The following is a 15547-nucleotide window of genomic DNA, read 5'->3' on the forward strand; positions in this document are numbered from 1 at the left end:
CACCCCCCCCCCCCCCCCCCGAAGTATGAGCCAAGCAAAAATATATGGCCCGTAGAATGTCGACAAGCTTTTCTCAACAAGTTTCGAAGTGACATTGACCTTTTGACCAGGAAAGCAGCAAAGCTTCGACAATAGCTACATATTCAATTAGTGATAACTGCCAGTTAAACTGAGTGGAGGCCACCAGATATTAAATAGCGGTTGCAAGTTAAATTACAAAGTGGCGACCACCATATAAATAAATATCAATTATCTATGCTTTCACTTGCCGCCTTTCGTACAAAATGCATAGTGTAGTTAGAGCTACGCCAAATTCTCTAACAGAATCTGTTGCATACCAAACCTATTAAAGCATTATCTTTTCTATGAGACACAAAAAATGGCATAGTTCAGGCGAGGTAAGCAACACTATCAGGTATAACGGACCTTTTGTCTGTCTGGGATCGAGTAATGAATAGGATCTCTAGCAGTATTCTAACCAATTGAAACCTTCACCCTTAGTAGAGTAGAAAAATGGAACTCAAGATCTCTCCCGAACCCCAGGGGCCACCAGGTGGTACCACTACAACTTCAAACTGAAAGCGGCAAATGATAGCTCCATGTTTTTTCTACCTTCTGTTGATGTCCTTTCCTCCTTGTCTTCAAAGATTTATGCTCTTAAAGCAGACACCTTATCCCTTCATTCTCTACGAGATACAAAAAATATCAATGTTCAGGTGAGCTAAACAATACTTCCAGGCATCACAGAGCTCTTCTTTACATTCATGGATACAGTGTCCCTGTCACCCCTGATAGAATAGAAGTCGGGACTCAAAATCTGTCCCGGGTGGTACCGCTACAACCCAAAACTGAAAGTGGTAAATGATAGTTCTGGGGGTCCTCTACCTTGCTTTGATGTTCCTTCCGCCTTGTCTTCAAAGATTAATGCTGGAAAACCAGTCATAAAACCTCCTCTTTTATTACGAGAAACGCAAAATGTCAAAGTTCAGGTGAGCTAAACAATACTTCCGGATATCCCAGAGCTCTTCTTTACATGGCATCGAGTAGCCCTTAGTACTCTCTACTTCAATCAATGGATACATTGTCCTTGTCACCCCTCCTACAGTAGAAATGGGAACTCGAAATCTGTCCTGACCCCCGGCAGCCACCTGGTGCTACCACTACAGCCCCAAACTGAAAGTGGTAAATGATAGTCCTAGGGGTCCTCTACCTTGCCTTGATGTTCCGTCCGCCTTGTCTTCAAAGATTAATACTGTAAAAGCAGTCATAAAACCCCCTCCTTATTTACGAGAAACGAAAAATGTCAAAGTTCAGGTGAGCTAAACAATACTTCCGGGTATCCCAGAGCTCTTCTTTACATAGCATCCAGTAGTCCTTAGTACTCTTTACCTCAATCAATGGATACATTGTCCTTGTCACCCCTTTTAGAGTAGAAATGGGGACTCGAAATCTGTCCCGACCCCGGGAGCCACCGGGTGGTACCACTACAGCCCCAAACTGAAAACGGTAAATGATAGTGCTAGGGGTCCTTTACCTTGTCTTGATGTTCCTTTCGCCTTGTCTTCAAAGATTAATCCTCTGAAAGCAGTTATAAAACCAACTCTTTCATTACGAGAAACGAAAAATGTCAAAGTTCAGGTGAGCTAAAGCATACTTCCAGGTATGCCAGAGCGCTTTTGTTCATGACATCTAGTAGCCTTTAGTACTCTCTGCCTCAATCAATGGATGCATTGTCCTTGTCACCCCGTTTAGAGTAGAAATGGGGACTCGAAATCTGTCCCGACCCCGGGAGCCACCAGGTGGTACCACTACAGCCCCAAACTGAAAGCGGAAAATGATAGTCCTAGGGGTCCTTCACTTTGCCTTGATGTTCCTTCCGCCTTGTCTACAAAGATTAATGCTGTAAAAGTAATCATAAAACCCTTTTATTTTCTACGACGAAATATGTCAAAGTTCAGGTGAGCTAAACCATACTTTCGGGTATCATAGAGCTCTTCTTTACACAGCATCGAGTAGTCCTTAGTACTCTTTACCTCAATCAATGGATACATTGTCCTTGTCACCCCTCCTAGAGTAGAAATGGGGACTCGAAATCTGTCCCTGGTGGTACCACTACAGCCCCAAACTGAAAGTGCGCGGCTGAGTTAAGGCTTTCCTCATAAATACCAGTGCTGTAAAACATGTACTTTACCGCACTGGCACATTACATGACGTCACAATGACAAATACGTCATGATGAAGGTCATGAAGTACACATCTATATTCCTTTTGCGGTTGGAAATGTCAACATATTTTTTTCGTTATTTACCACCGCTGTCAAACAATAAACCGCAATCGTGTAAAAGTTTCTGTCAAATGGGTTATATTAATTCTCTTTGATATTGAAATATTTTCAATTTCTTCTTTATATAACATACATGCTAAAGTAATATCCATATTATATTGTGATCTTGATATCGCCCCTAATCTACATGTATATTGTGACTTTCACAATGAACTCATTTGCATAAACAGGGTTTCCGTACATACAAATTTCATCATTGGCACGACACCCCGAGGTTTTTGAGTGAAAGGTGTTTGATTTATGCGACATGTGAACTTCAGTGCAAAAGGAAAGTTAGGGGAGCAAGTTGTGGCTTCAACAGAAAACATGTTTTTCGGGCTAGATTCAACTTCGTATATGCAAAAATCGCCGCATCTTGCATGTTCAATGCAAAAATTAGACATGTTACAAGTCACGATAAACTTGCTCTCAGCACTTTTCAAATTAAGAAATTAATACGTTTTGAAGTAATATTAACTTCAACTTGCATTGATATCTGGATATCGTGTCAATGGAACGATTTATACATACACGGTACGATTTTATCTTGATATTTGATCACATGATATACAGCTGATGTAGAGACTGTCGGTCTGGTGAAAAATGTGTGGGAGGTCAATATGCACTTAATTATATATACATTTTTTTTTTGTATGAAAAGGTTGTGTGTACAGAATTTGTCAAAAATTGATCTGTTTATAATGCTTTTTTCCTCTAATATATTTATATGGCCCTACTTAACACAACTGCGTGATGAATGATAGTCCTAGGGGTCCTCTACCTTGCCTTGATGTTCCTTCTGCCTTGTCTTCACAGATTACAGCTCTAAAAGCAGTCATAAAACTCGTGTTATACTTTTTTTTACTAATTTATGCGCAATGTCAAAATCAGGTGAGCTAATGCACAATTTTTGATAACAGTCACAGGATGGAGGTATTATTTCCCAGATATTACAGAGAAAGTGGTTGTTTCATTATTTAATCCTGCTTCCTTACACCACTTGCTCAAAATATTTCCTTTGTTGGTTTCTTTTGTTACAAAGCAATGGTTATCACTCTTCAGGTGAGCTAATTTGCAGAAAAGATTTTTGAATGCGATATGATTTCAAATGAATTGGCACATGAAAATAGGATCAGTCTTGAGATAATAAAGCACCCCACACCATATAGTTTTCCATATCATATCAATCAATAGGTACTTAATGACTAAGATTGTAATATTCTGGTGAGCTAAATTATCAATGTGCACTTACTTTCGTGCATGTAAGCTGAGAAATTGTTCAAAAAGATCAGGAAATGAAATGTGTGGTCAATTTTATTTCCTTTCATCCTTTCATTACAAATTACTGATATAAATTCATTTCACCATTTATGTACAATCTCTCATGTGAGCTAAGTTGCCCATGAGTGTTGCGATTGACATTTATTAATTCAAAACATTAATTAAATTAAAAATTTCCTTTAGAATAGGTTTCAAATTAAATATTTTTCTATGAGTACTCTTAGTCCTTTGATGCTGCTAGCTTCTACGTGCTTATTGGCTGCTGGTTAGTGGCTGCTAGCTTCAGCCTGGTAAATTAAATGAATTGAAACATTGGCCTTGAAACATCAAAGCGATACTGAAACTCCTCCAAGCTGGGGAATAACACAATACCGGTTGCTATTGACTTTCGATAAACAACAGGCATGATTCTTTTGCAATGACGCAGTTGAAAAATCGATTATATCCTTCAAAAATTGTTTTTTCATTACTGTTTCAATACGAAAAGTCTTCGATTGTTCTAGTAATTCTCTGAAATGATTTTTTTTTGTAAACTGTACAAGTATCGGTGTATGTTTGCAACATGAAATCTGTTCTTACACAATATTCCATTAACATTATTTATATGATTGTTCAAATACAAAGTAGGTTATGCAATTTATTTTGGTATAATATGGTTTGGTATGGGGACATGCACACCTCTTGACAACCAGCAACCGGAACTACTTTTCTTTATTTTTATTTTACACCGCACGACTATTGTCGGCCTTCTATGGAATAGAATGTCGACGTGTGCAATAAGACACATCGGCTTAATACACAGATTCTGTTCTCGATATCAAGCAAGATGTATAGAATCCACTCAATTTGATAAAAAAATATCAATAACGTTATGTTCTCTATATGAGATTTGATTGATAGATTAAAACAAAGATAATATATTCGAATTGATGGTATATCAAGTATTTGTAAATTTTACCCTGTTTATTTTGAAACACAGTTCTCACTGGGGAGGGGATTGCATGCTTGATCCGCCTCTCGAGGCACAAAAGTGTAACAGTTTATTATGATATGACTTCAAATTGACTCCTTGATCGCAATTAGATATTATCTTATAAATGTATTTTCCTGTGTCGGATTTTATACTGACGACAATCTTGCATGCAACGGCAAGCTTTAATACCGAGCGAATAGCTGAAGACCCGCCCGCGAAGCAACGCACTAAAGGTAACACGTATGTAAAAAAAAAAAGGGGGGGGGAGATGACAAAATCAACAAAAGAATACAAAAAAATATCGACATACGTTAACTGAAAATTTTGTTCATATGGGCACCGCCATTTTTGTTCATTAGTTCCAACAGTTATTCGTCGTAGTTCACGGTCACGTCTGTTTGAAATATTTCTTTAACGACAATGAAAGAGGGGAAAAGATCAAGACTCTGAGGCGTGCAATTTGTCATTTAAACACGCAATTTGTTCAATTCGGTTCGCTTGATCCAACGGTTATTCCGTATATAAATATGTTATAGTTAAAAACGTTCATAAAACTACAAACTGCAAATTAAGTCTATATGCATTTGTGTGGTGCCATGTACGTCAAAGACTATACAATGTCCTATGCTTTCTTAATCGCTCTCTGAGCTACTTCAAAGTCGAGCTTTCGAAGGCAGCGAAATATGCATTACCTCCATGACTTTCATATATGTTCTGTTATGAAATTCGTAGCAAACGTTACCTTCTATAACTGCCATTACAATTTTGATACATGAGTTCCTTAGAACTAAAATGGCTGCCTTTACCGCTCGACGCTTCGTCGTGGTTGCTAAGTGTATCATTGCGCGACACAAGTGACTTGTATTTTTCAGCATTTATGTACATTTTAATAAACGAAGATTAGTACTTTTGTCTCTTTGCATTGAATTAAGATATATGAATTTAATTTTGGGGCATATTATACGATATAATCTGGTTTGGGTCAGTTTACACTGTTTTAAAATCCGCTTCGCGCATTAAAAGGCGTAAACAGACCAAACGTAGGTTATATCGTATAAAATGCACCAGAATTAAATCCATTCCTTAAAGAGCACCGTTGGGAGGTAAGAGAAACATTTAATTCAGTATGAAAATTTATGTATCCTTGTAGTCGTGTGGCATTTCTGTTTTACAAAAGTCTTTTAATTTATATTCTTTGAAATGATTTGGGTCTAATACATAAGTCCATGTTTTTTTGCTACATGAATCTTAATCGTACGGAATATTCAGTATGATTTATTTTGAAATTAATTCCTAAATTGGAATTGAATACATGAGGGTCACTTAATGTCATTTTCCTAATTTACATATTTATGTTCCCAAAACAAAGTTTGGGAGCATATTGTTTTTACTCGGTTTCTTACTATTATCATTATTTTTCTCCGGTACTTTTTTGTCCGGAGTGTTCTCATAAACTACACGAAGGATCGATATGAAACTTTCCAGGATGATAGTGTAGCATTTGTAGATGTGCAGAACGATAGTCATTTTGTCAGCACGTGCATGGAGGCACATGCACGTACATTGCAATTTTGGTACAAAATATTCGAAATCAGAATACACAAGGGATGGACATGAAAACTTAATAGGATGATAGTATATGATTTGTAGATGTGCAAAATGATGGTAATTTTGTCTGCACGCACGTGTATGCGCATGCACGTGCATCACATTTTTTGTATACTAACTTTTTAATCAATCTAACTTTTTTGTTGTTCATTGACAGGGTTTGATATTCATATCATAGGTAGATATTGAGACCCTTAACCGATTTGCGTGGTCAAAATTACCAAACTGCATGTGTATGCACGTGGGCTTCTTTTTGATTGGATAATACTTAAACGTCTGTAACTCTCTTGAGCAAGTGAAAGTTTTACACTTCCTTAAAAATCGCTTCACAAATTTCACACCTATCTCATTCACTGATATAAACAAATTACAGCTTTTGTATTTCACATAGTATTTTACATTACATGTAAATTTACTTAACGACTCGTTAAGAGCATTATTTTCCTCTAAACGTATATGTAGCATGTCCGGTTGATTCGACATGGTATAGATGATATATAGTTATTGCAATTGGCTATGTGTCCGTGGACACGAAACAGGGTATTGGTCAGTTTATCCTCTGGAAGGAGGAAATTACAGACATCCTGCATGGTAAACATAACTGGTATTCCAATGTTTATACTGCATACAGCTTATGATAAAACAATTAACTCTGATAAACATGTATCTAATTCATTTAGCTATCTGAAACGTATTGAAACAGGAATTACAAATGTCATGTCTATTGTTTCAAAGAATGTTTTACCGTTATAAACAGGGATGCTTACTCCTCCTAGGCACCTGATCCCACCTCTGGTGTGTCCAGGGGTCCGTGATTGCCCAACTATCTATTTTGTATTGCTTGTAGGAGTTATGGGATTGATCACTGTTCGTTATCTTCATCTTGCATTCGTAGACAATATCAGTTTTATTTGACCCACGAACATAAACAAAATCGTCCAAAAATGACGTTGCCTGATAACCCAGTATACGAGTGCTGTTCAATATGTAATGTGTATTGTACCACAGCGCGTTCACTCTTTGCACGATTTCGTGGATGATGATACTCTTGAATAGCTCTATTCAATATAAACACGAGCCTTCAGCTCCGCATCATTTTAAACTTATAGTCATTTCAATAGAGTCAGTCGTCGACCACTGTTGTAAAAATGTTTGGGAAACGGGTTGAGAATAATGAAGACATTAGAGCTTATATAAAAGTTCGCACAAAACTCAGTCATTCGGTAATGCAGATTTTTACTGAATTGGGGGAAATTTATGGGTCTGATAAGGTATCTTATGAGACAGTTCGTAGGTGGGGAAAGACATTTTTGACTTGCGCAGAGTCCGTCAAAGATGCAGCAAAATCTGGCCGACCTGTGACTGTAACAGGCAAGGCAAATGTCTCAAAAGTCATGGAAATAATTGAAAGTGATGGCAAATACACGATTCATGATATTGCCAAAGCTGTTGGCATATCGCTATCGTGGGTGGATTTTATTTTGAAAGTACGAAATATTTCTGCCAGATGAATACCGCATATGTTGACAGACAATCAAAAACGGGTATGAGTACAAACCGCTAAGCAATTCCTCAGTTTGCAAACATTGTTACTGGTGACGAAACATGGGTTACTATTTCGAACAAATAAGAAAAAATGGAAACAAAATATGGCTAACTAAACACGGTAGAAGGCCTGTAGCTGCCAACAGAACTATAAGCACAAAGAAAGTTCTTTATTTCATATTTTTCTCATGTGATGGTATAGTCGTACAAATTCCGGTGCCGAAGGACAAAGGTGTTACAGGGCGGTATTACCGATATGTTATACTAAAAAAGCTCAAGAAATATTATCATAAGCGACTCTCCGTTTTGGGATTTAGGCATGTTCGTCTACTTCATGATAATTCTCCATCACATACATCTGTGCTTGTGAAGCAATTTTTGAAGTTAGAGAAGGTTGCCGTTTTCCCACACCCACCATATTCTCCAGATTTAGCCTCATGCGATTTTTTCCTTTTTCCAAAACTTAATAAGTTCTTATCTGATCGTCGTTACAAGTCCCGGCAAGCCCTTGGCTCAGCCATCAGTCCGTGTCTCAGATGTCTACCTAGATCAGCGTACCCTGACGCATTTCAGAAATAGATTCAAAAATTGAAATTATGTATTTCAAATCGCGGAGAATACTTTGAAGGGATGTAATGTTCATTTCACTATTTGAGTTGAATGTTTTTGAGATATCGTACAATACACATTACATATCGAACAGCCTTCGTATCAATGCTTTGTTATACACGGTCAGCTTTCAATAAGGTGACTTGCGTAGTAATTAGAAAAAGGCACTTAGTCAACAGATCGATAGAGGACGACAGTACAAGGAAAGTATTTAAAGAGTTGGAGTTTTGAAAAAAAAGAAGCAATTATGAAAATAATTTATTCCATTTGTAATTACTTTCTATTAGGGAAAATTGTAGGTATATAACAGCACACTATACTGTGCTATACGTAACATTGTAAAATAAATTATATGTATATTACAGCTTGCATCCAGTACATCAACATCTTTCGAGAAAGATTTGGGCAACTTTTATTAAAGGTACTGTAACATAGTTTAAACCCATTTTACATGCGAGTGGTGTTACAAACGTCAGGTGGATTACGGTGGTAAAAATGACGTTTGGAAAAGAGGAAAATACACAAATTCTCCCAAATTAAGGGTTCCAGTTAATGGAAGGTGTCTACTTTCAATAAAATATCTAAGTATGAAGCAGATGTGGACGACTCTGTGGTGTCTTTTATGTTGAGCTCACGCGGATATATCGAATAATAAGTGATGTCACGTTTGATTCACTTTTTACCTTACGTCAACAGACAATTAGGTCCACGTCATATTCGCAGAGTAGAGTTTTGTGCGAATATGATTTGGACCTAATTGTCTGTTGGCGTGAGGAAAAGTGAATCACATGTGATATAATTTATACTTTGCCTTTTGAATGAACGATGTCCATGACTGCGTTTCTGTCTTTGAATATTGGGAAAGGGTCCCATCACATTCACGTTATTTCCATGTGGAGTAATCAAATTTCAAACACCATATACCTTATCATTGCATCCGTATGGAAATGCAGTACCTAGGGTCCTGATCCAGTGATCTTCTCGTTGTCTACGAAAAGGGGTACTTAATGTTGGACCATTTGTGTTATGGTAATATTTTTTCCAAAATCCTTACCTTCATAGAAAAGATGGAGTGCTCGGGCGAGTTAAAATGCTTGTAAAGAAGTTGGTTACCAGCATTATTTATTTGAAATATGTGCCCTGATATTCTTTTATTAAAACTCTGAGTATCCCCCAACATACATTAAGCCACATAGGTTACACCCAATAGCGTAGACAATGTTAGAATATTTACAAGTCAAATTATCAAAAGTTTTGGTAGATAAATTACGTCCAATGTGATTACTACTTAATGAATTGCTGGTGATCAGTATATCGCAAGTTTTACAATTTGGAGCACATGAGATGCGAAAAGGAATCATCAAAAATATATCTCTTACAGGGACACGACAATCTTTAATTTGGGTGTATGAATTTTGATTTCTTTACAAAAGCTGATGATTGTCTGATTGTACATACGACAAATCTTTGATAACCCGAAGGACAATCCGAGGGACACCAACCAAACTGTTAAAGCCTGTGACCCTCATAGACTCCACAGAGCGATACCTTTTTTACATTGGGCGACGTGTCAGCCAGTAATCTATCGTTTTTGTGTATATTCATGAATCCATCTCATAACACCTAGAAGCAATACAAAACAGAGAGTTGGGTAAACACGAATCCCTGGATATACTAGAGGTGGGATCAGGCGCCTACGGTCAAGTGCTATAATGCACCCTGTTAGGTTTCAATCTATAAATGAATGTCGCATCATGACATGTGTACACTTGTACATGCGCAAGCTGACGTTTCCTCATAACTTTTTCACACATTCAATCACAGATCAATATCACATTAATAATACAGGGATTAAAGCCCTTTGGTAAGAATTCTCCGCCATTTTTAAAACCCGTTTTGTATTTGAATGTAGTTCTAATTTGTTATATAGCCCAGGTAGTGGTAAGAGGACTGCAATATTTTTGTTGAACTAGTAGAGTAACGGACAGTAAGTTGACTTTGGCTTATTATATATGCAACATTTCATATACAACAGTATAACTAATATCATATTGATTGTGTGAAAAGAGACATTACATTTTAAGATTAGTAAACCATAACGAAATGTATCTCTCATGGATCACAACAATTTTAATTCGTGGGGGAATAAGAGTAACACTGTATAAAGAAAAGCACGTTATGAAAGAGTCGACTCTAGAATTGTTTTTATTTCATCACACAGATGTAAGGCCAGTATAACGAAGAGTGTTCGATCTCATAACTTCTATAAGCAATACAAAATAGAGAGTTGGGCAAACACGAACCCCTGGACACACCAGAGGTGGGATCAGGTGCCTAGGAGGAGTAAGCATCCCCTGTCGATAATCAATTTCTCTCCAAGTTTCTGTTATTCTCCAACTCGTACGCTCATCAAGTACTATATGCTACAATTTTTTTATCTTCTTTTCTTTGTTTTAAGTGTATGCTGTAAAGGGAAGAATTGTTGCTTTGTTGCTTGGCGATATTTCAATTATATTCAACCGGCACCAACGGGAAGAATGATGAGTGTGCAAATATGAGAAAATGAAAATCCTATTTCTAAAGAGTTAGATAAAGATCAATCAAAAAGTAGCCCTTCACCTTTCCCGCTAGTTGGGAGTTTCTAATATGCTATTCATCAGTAACAACTCTTGCGTAAGCGACATTTCTGGCTAGGGAAGTTGTTTGACTTCAAGTTTACAGTATAAAAAATACTAAATCTGGACTTGAGCATAGCGATTTTACTCATTCCTACTTCTCATCCAATGCATCTAACACTGTAGAGGTAGATATGTTATGGTAATTATTAAAGTAAAATCATAAACTTTTAAAGCTTTCTGTGACATTTTCTATAACTAAACTCTACACATTGTCTTTTACTTTTTCATACCAAGTGAAATATTAAAAATGCTAAGTACTATTAATTCTATATGATTATTTTTCTATATTGAATTCCATAGAAAACAAATATACCATGAAAATTGTAATCATGTCTTTATGTTATCAAATAATTGTGGTTGCGCAACATGAATTCGAACACAAAAGAGTTCATATTGTATGGTATGCTTATATGAATTATCTAATGACTTTCAACTTCAGTCGTCTGCTTCTGCAATGGTTTTGTAAGTTCAGACAAGAAATTGTATGATGTATTCATTTTGTATTTAATTGATGTATGTTTTGTCTAGTGAATAAAAGAGCGTTGAAAGTGAAAGCGTTACCGAAACTGATGTAAGTATGTCGATGACACAATACTGATTGCTATTGATATTCAATAAACAATTCGATTCTTTTGTAATAACCCTTTGTCTAGTGAATAAAAGAATATGAACATTGGCTGCTCTGAACGCGAAACTGAAACTGGTAAAACCTGTAAAATGAAGCAATACCTGCTGCTATTGACATTCAATAAACAATTTTATTCTTTTGTAATTCATTCATGTAGAAATGAATGAATTGTTTTTTTTCGCTCCAGGTATACAATATTTTCTTTCTTTACACTTGTTTCAGAAAATAAGTGCACTTGATCTAGGCCCCAAATTTTGCAATCGAAGATGTTTAAGTATTGAATGCCGTATTTACCGGTCGCTATAGACACATTTACAAAACTACAAAATCCATTTGAAGATCACAGGTGGAATAGTTGCAAGGTAAATTTATTTCTTACAGTATGAAATTTTATGTATAATTCTATTAGTGTGATTTTCCTAATTTGTATATTATTCTTATGTTGACATATTGAGAAAAAAGACACAAAACCCCGACTGGATATCATGAGAAAGTTCATTTGTTGCCTATGATGATTAAACCAGAACTGAAAGATTTCAGTTGGGGGTTCAAAATTAAACCATGATGAAACCGCTTCCCAAGACCAAGTGAAAATTTCACACTGGTCATTTGTTGGGTGATTAATTAGCGGTTCCTGGGTTAGAAATTGCTTCACATATTTCATACCTATTTCATTTTACTGATGTAAACAAAGTACAATTTTTGCATTTCACATCGTGTTTTACATCATTTGTAAATTTACTTAACGAGTGGTTAATACCACTCTTTTCTTTCAAACGTACATGTAATGTACCCAGTTAATTGGACATGATTTTTATAATATAGAGTTATTGAAATTGGTTACGTATCCCGAACCATGATACATATCGGTCAGTTCATTTTGCAGTGACCAGACTCTGGATAGAAGAAATCACAAAATTCCTGGATGGTAAAAATTGTTTTGCAATGTTTACATTGCAAACAGCTTATGGTGAAACATATAATTCTGATTTATATTTATTTAGCAATATCATACGTATTGAAACAGGGCATTACAAATGCTTTGTCAGTTTTTTTAGTCCCATGGGGATCCGGATTTGAATGGGTCCTCGGCACCCTTTGCTTGTCTTAAAATGCGACTAAATGGGGCGATCCTTTGGATGAGACGGTAAAAACTAAGGCCTCGTGTCACGGTGTGGCGCGATAAAGATGCCTCCTGCTCAAAGGCCATAAGCACCGAGTATTGGTCTTTATTTTGCAGCCCTTCTCTGGCTATGGTGACGTTTTCATATGAGTGATAACGTTAAACACTATCCAATAAATGAATCAATCAATGTACTTTTTGCAAACAATGCATTACTATCATAAACTGTATTAGTACACACTGATTGTTTTGTTATTCTCTTATTCGGGTTTTGAGATTTTGGGACTGTTGTATTATAGGAAAAAGTCTTCTAGCTGTTCAAAATATATTTTGTTTGCGTGGGTTATGTGTAATTACAAAACGAATGTAATCATATGGAGGAAGGTGGAGAAACATCTTAAATGAGGCAAAAAATTAACGCTCAATTCTAAGATGGCATATAAACATGAAAGCATGATACACTACATGATTTGCCATACCTGTAGAGAAAACTACACTGGACAAACCGGTAACCTAAACGTTCGTGTGCGCGTCCACCAACAGCGAATTCACGACCCCAGTATCATAAATTCACTATGTTCTGAACATTTTGCTAACTGTGGTCATGGAAATTTCAACATATTTCCGTTTACAAAATAAACAATGACTGCGAAATTTCAAGACTTAAAAAGACTGCTTTGTAAAATTGTTTTATTCAAAGCTTAATAGAAAATAATTGTTTAAGGGCAGATGATACAAATTTTTTCTTTCGAAGAGACTTTATATGATGTCATTCTTTTATAAAAGTGGATAATTCCTTGAATTATTTTCCCCTTTGACTTGGAGAGTGAAATATTTTCCGTATTTCCAAAAAAGTACAAAACAATAGTTATCATGGTAAGTTAGTTTATTCTTCATTTGTTTACCCCTTTTATCCCTCAAAAATGATGTCAAGGAGGACAGAGTGTACTGATATTAGATTTACAACATAACATGTAAACTATTAATTCATTATAAATTTTACACTCAGAATATATTAGTTGCTGCTTCAATAAAATTACATATATGGGTATGCTTACTCTTCCTAGGCACCTGATCCTACCTCTGGTGTGTCCAGGGGTCCGTGTTTGCCCTATTAACTATTTTGTATTGCTTATAGGAATTATGAGATTGATCACTGTTAGTTATCTTCACCTTGCATATTGACATTACACACTAAGTAAAGGTTTACAAATTGAAGTAAACTTCATAATATGTTGACTTAATGTTTAAAGTGTAATACAAACTTAAAGAACATATACCATACGGGGTGAATTTTCTGAGGAGAAGCAAAATTGTAAAAATGACATTGGCTGATTTTCTCAAGACAAAGAAGAGTTATCTCCCATAATATAAGAGTAAAATTTAACAATTTCTGAAAATAATTTACAAAGACATTTGTGATTTACTGTTTTTGTCTCTCTTGGTTTTCCTTCACAGGATCTCTTTGATGTGCCATTTTAAGTTAGTTTCTGCATTACGACGTTTCCCAGTAGAAACAGGAGAAAGATGACTGCATGCTTCTTGTTGACATCTTATATATATTATAGCAATGATCCAAGTCCACACCGTTTTTCGTCCTCGCAATATCTTCAATCTAGTGGTCTACCACAAGCAGCACAACCTTTTCCCAAAATGTCCACTAGAATTACAAGTTCCACACCTCATCTCCCACTTCTCCAACAAATCACCTCCTCATGCTCTCCTTCCGATTCCTCACTCTCTGATGCATCAGATGGATACGTGTCTTCATTTCCTAGGCATTCTTGTGAATTATCACCAGATGAACAATTTTTCTTGATTCACCCAACTTCTCCTCGATCACCACGTTGTTATTGGTATCAACATTCACCATCTTACGTCCAAGGGATAATGCATAACCTTTCTTAGCATTTTGTAACCTTTGATGTTGTTTTTGTTTTACTAAAAAATCTTCCTGATTTTTTCCATCTGAATGATTCTGGTGCCATAATTGTTTACATTGTTTACTGACCCCTTTCCTGCTCTTAAAACACAGAAGAGTTTCAAACAACTACAGTACCCGCAACGTTATTCTATTCTTATCGTGTTCTATCGTGCGTGTATCCTATCATATCGTGCGTGTATCCTATCGTATCGCGTTTTGCGTTTATCAGGTTTTCCGTTTTCTTTCGTGTTTTGCGTTTATCAGGTCTACCGTGTTTTGCGTGTATATGGTTTTCCGTTTATCGTGAAAATCGTTTATCGTGTAGCTTCGGAAACTATCGGGATTGTCTATCAAATCAAATGAAAAAGTACGATACTTTTCGAAAGCTTTATTCGTTTTGTTAAAGAAGCTATTTTTAGGAATCAAGGAAAGACAGTATATTTGAAGGAGAACATAAAGCTGTCGATTCTAAGGCAGAAGAAGAGTTATTTATCTGTCCAGAGAGGGTGAAAATTTATCACAATTTCATTTTAAGTAATATGAAAAGTAGGCAGTGGTTTGCCGAGCAAACCGGGGACAGTAAATCTGAAAGTTCCTTCATGTACAGTTCATAAACATTTGCTTGTCTAGAAACAATTATTTGTAATTAACACTAACATAGAAATAGGAAGTTCCGAATTGAAAGGAAAAATCAGTAAATTACGTTGTTTATTACATATATTTTAATAAAGACTCGTTTTCTTCCGATTTTTCCCACCTGTGTTTTATTTATATACCCACCATTGAACTTGTGCACCTCTGTGTATCACCCGTGTTTTGACTGCAAACATTCTCAGGGACATTGTATTTGACACA

At 36.1% G+C, this 15547-nt stretch overlaps 2 protein-coding genes across 16 annotated transcripts in view; both read left to right on the forward strand.

Moving 5' to 3' along the window:
* LOC125654656 (GTPase IMAP family member 7-like) overlaps positions 1 to 15547 on the forward strand; it is a 662712-nt gene that overhangs the window by 451081 nt on the left and 196084 nt on the right. The gene's annotated exons all lie outside the window — the stretch shown is intronic.
* The window catches only part of LOC125649560 (GTPase IMAP family member 7-like), a 29450-nt gene continuing 19564 nt past the window's right edge, over positions 5662 to 15547 (forward strand). For 2 of the 15 annotated variants that reach the window (XM_056143976.1, XM_056143968.1), the window contains exons 1-3: positions 8612 to 8760; positions 10561 to 11588; positions 11868 to 12007. The gene's annotated coding sequence lies outside the window, so the exon portion shown is untranslated. Of the gene's footprint in view, positions 5681 to 8611; positions 8761 to 10560; positions 11589 to 11867; positions 12008 to 15547 lie in introns of those variants that run through there. The other 13 variants (XM_056143974.1, XM_056143982.1, XM_056143975.1 and 10 more) reach the window with 11 other exon arrangements.

Source organism: Ostrea edulis, chromosome 7 (assembly GCF_947568905.1).
Source record: "Ostrea edulis chromosome 7, xbOstEdul1.1, whole genome shotgun sequence".
Classification (NCBI taxonomy): domain Eukaryota; kingdom Metazoa; phylum Mollusca; class Bivalvia; order Ostreida; family Ostreidae; genus Ostrea; species Ostrea edulis.